Source organism: Myotis yumanensis, unplaced genomic scaffold, assembly GCF_028538775.1.
Source record: "Myotis yumanensis isolate MYYU_CA2020_CCGP unplaced genomic scaffold, mMyoYum1.0.hap1 SCAF_4, whole genome shotgun sequence".
NCBI lineage: Eukaryota > Metazoa > Chordata > Mammalia > Chiroptera > Vespertilionidae > Myotis > Myotis yumanensis.
The window spans coordinates 79,970,197-79,974,303 of record NW_027223755.1 but is presented as its reverse complement, the minus strand read 5'-3'; the positions used below and the strand labels follow the sequence as shown (position 1 = coordinate 79,974,303).

General features: G+C 38.8%; 1 pseudogene; it reads right to left on the bottom strand.

The window, feature by feature from the left end:
- Positions 1 to 1,503: 1,503 nt before the first annotated feature.
- On the bottom strand, positions 1,504 to 3,788 carry LOC139009459 (large ribosomal subunit protein uL30 pseudogene; annotated as a pseudogene).
- Between the last annotated feature and the right edge of the window lie 319 nt (positions 3,789 to 4,107).

The following is a 4,107-nucleotide window of genomic DNA, read 5'->3' as shown; positions in this document are numbered from 1 at the left end:
TTGAGAAAATTACTTTACCTCTTTAATCCTGTTGGTTGGTTTTGTGTTTTTTGGTTTTTTTCACTTGAAGCTGAATTAAAGGTCTTCCTACTATAAAATTAAAATTCCTTCCTGCTATAAAATTCTAAGAGTTTAATATAAAACAAATGCTGCTTTCATCACACTAGCATCCTCCTAATTCACCCTAAAAAGCGATTATTACATTGAATTCTGACCTTAAGCCTAGTTACCCAACTATTACCCATCTCAAGTACTCCTTAGTAATGAAGACATGCAGACCATGGGCATGACCAGGTTTATAGATCACAGTTGTTACCAAACTCAAGGAGTTGGCTGCTTGGAGTGCTCTATCAAAAAACAAGACGTGGTTGTCACAAGGTAGTTTTATTTATTTGCAACAAGTAAAGGAGTCAGGGGATTCATATCTATAGCTCTGTTGATTTCTTCTTTGCAGTTGGCTACACTTATCAGGTTGGGTTCCTGTCAAACTTGTCCTATTTACAGCTGGTCTGTGCTACATTTTCACATTTAGTAAGAATAGCATTTAATAAGAATGGTCCAGACCTTGAGACCCTTGTCCTATCCAACACAACCATGAACATGCTGTGTTGATATTAGAGTACTGCCACTAGGCCTTCCATCTCATTCAAAACAGATCCTTCTGACTTGGCCCTCATGCTCCCTCAATGTCTGTGGATACCTCCCCATCATGACTTGCAGAAGTCCTTGCTTTCCTATATTTATTACTTTAAGGAATTGATGAAAGCTATGGACCCCTTCTTCTCCCCAAAATACAGGGTGTCCCCCAAAAATGTCACACTTTGAATAATGATTAATTCCAATGGGTTAAATCTGAAAAGAAAGAAACATCAATTGAGCTTGAAAAGAAAGAAACATCAATTGAGCTACCAGCTGTTCAGTGTCTCTACATTTTGGGGGGACACCCTATATATATGCACATGTGTATATACATTTTCTTCTACATTCAATTTTGTGGAGCTCGTGAACTCTTTCAAGCCCATCCACAAACACTGTCACCCCTACCCTCACCCAGGTCAAGCACCCCAAAGGTCTGCTGGACTGTTAGGGAGAGAAGAGGATGGCGTGTTCAGTGAGTGCCCAACCTTGCTTTACTCAAAAAACAAACAAACAAACAAACAAAAAAACCCAGCTCAGTTAAAAACAGATCATTCTTTTTTTCAGTTGTTTTTTTTTATAAAATATATTTTATTGATTTTTTACAGAGAGGAAGGGAGAGAGATAGAGAGTTAGAAACATCGATGAGAGAGAAACATCCATCAGCTGCCTCCTGCACATCTCCCACTGGGGATGTGCCCGCAACCAAGGTACATGCCCTTGACCGGAATCGAACCTGGGACCCTTCAGTCCGCAGGCCGACGCTCTGTCCACTGAGCTAAACCGGTTTTGGCTCTTTTTTTCAGTTTTAAAGCACTCACTGTTTATTAACTGACCAGATTACAAAAAATCACCATGGTAGAGACCTTAGTTCATTCCCCTAATAAGCCTGTTGATCTGGTCTTCCCTGTTCCCGGCATCTCCAACTTCTGCAAAATGGGTGGTCTTTTCTTCATTCTACCTCGTGGGGAAGATAACCTGAAGGATCACAGGAAGTTGTTACTTCTTTGAACAGTACTTTGAAGCGTTACTTCCAACAGTATAGATCTCATGAACTCAGATCCTCCATGCAGATGATACCATATTTACCAAGAGATCGAGCAAAGTTCGATCTGTTATCAATGTGTCATCTATCAGGGCAATTCCGGTTTTGTTGATTTTGCCATAACCACGCTTATAGACCAATTCATGTACTGACTCCAGGTTTGTGTACCCCCATGCAATATATGGTTCCACAATGCTCAGCATGTTCATCGAAGCCTTGCTGAGCGTAACAAAGGTGTCGTTGAAGATCTGGCGAAGGTGAAGAAGCTGCAGCAGCTTTCGGACTTTTGGGCTCACACCACTGATACCTCTGATCCTGACGACAAATGCCAATTTGGGCTCCGCAGGTGTGTAGAAGTTGCCAGCTTTTCTTGCCATCCTGGCTATTTGAATCTCAGTTCTGTACATCTGCCCATACTCCTTGTGATAGTGCTTAGCTTTTTCATAAATAAACTTCCTCCTTGCCTTTTTTTTTTAATCCTCATTCATGAATATTTCTCCATTGATTTTTAGAGAGAGTAGAAGAGAGAGGGAAAGACAGAAATATCGATGTGAGAGAAACACCTCGACTGGTTGCCTCCTGCACTAGTCCTGACCAGGCCTAGGGAGGTGGCGGGAGGTGGGGGGGTAGGAGGGGGTGCCCTTGGGGAATCTGCAACCGAGGTACGTGCCCTTGACCAGAATCGAACCCAGGACCCTTCCGTCTGCAGGCTGACGCTCTATCCACTGAGCCAAACCAACTTGGGCCCTCCTTGCCTTTTGAAGCATCTTTTGAGCAAACTTCTTTCTTGGACATTTGATCTTCAGCTCTGCAAAATTCCTTCGCTTTTTCTTGAGGGTTTCTGGCACAGGAGGAACCTCTTCCTTCTCTTCTGCACCCTCCACCTTCCAGCTGGAAAAGAGGATAACAAATTATTTTAACCATTAGAAGCATGGCTATTTTTTTGTCAAGCGATTTATAGATTTTTAAAAATATATCTTGGTTTTTAAACTATTATACTTGTATTTTATAAAGGTTTTTATACTTTAAATAATGTCTATAGAACAATGAATGTTTAAATGTATGTAATATTAAGTTAATAGATTTACATTAAAAATGTACTTCACATTATGTTTTGTTTTAATCACTATCTTAAAGTATATTTAACCTACTTGACCTCCTTCCTATCATTCCACGTAATCAGAAGTTGATGGTGTATTCTCACTATACTACAAATCTCAAAGGAGCAATTAAATTACTTAAGTAAACTGACAATTTCCAAGCATCTTTTTCATATTGATTTATCTGCAAATAGTCAATACTTTAATAGAGAACATTCCCATTACAGAATGACCCTCAAGGGCTTTTATTAATTAACTAGAGGCCCGATGCACAAAATTCATGCAAGAGTAGGCCTTCGCAGCCCTGGATGCCTCGACTGCTGCCTTACAGCCCCGCCCCCCACCCACTGGTCATTCCAGAAGGTCGAAGGTCATTCCGCCATCCGGTCTAATTAGCGTATTAGCTCTTTATTATATAGGATTAAATAGGATACTAACTTAGGCCAATATAATATACTTGAAAGTGATAAAACTCTACCCTGTTGAACGAATTCAAAAAAAGTCTAGAAGTGTTCCAAAGAAGAGAGAAAAGTTCAAAGTTCTTATAGTAAAAAGTGCATTATTGAGAATGATCACTCTTGTGTTCTTAGCCCTAGGATTGATTCAGGATGGTTATCATTCAGATGACAGGTAGTCAGGATTATGGATGTCAGGTGGTCCTAAAGACTGGTGCCTAGAGGCCTGGTCACATCTAGTAATGATGTCAGATGGTCTGGATACATTAGTCCTTCAGAGGGTAATCTGAGGGTTATCTGGAGGTTTGGTATATGTCCAGGCATAGATATAGGGCTGGAAAGTTTAAAAAAAATTAAGTCCCAGGCTAATTAGAATAAGAATGAGGCTTTTCTCATGCTTCCATCTTCATAATGTTAAAAATTGTTGCAACTTGGTTAAAGTGACATTATTTTATATATTCCCTGTGTTCACTCTTTCCTCATCCCTTACTTTAAAAAAAAATTAAAAAAGGAAATCTACCACTTTTAGCACAAGACCAACCATAAAGGCATAATACTAATTTTGCTCTGGTTCAAAATTACTCTCCTCACACACTAATTAGTCTGAATTAGTGTGTGAAATTAAAATTTAGTAACCAGGAAAATAAAGCAATGTAAATGAGAAGTTGGAATAATAATCTAGAATAATAAATAATCTGAATTATTTTTAATATCATGCTAGTACTGCTTAGAAGAGTGTGAAATTATATATATGTATATGTATATATATATATGTAGGTAGATATATATATAGATAGATTTGTAGATTTGTAGATATGTAGATATATAGATATACATAATAGTCTCTGCTCCCATTTCCTGACACAGAGCT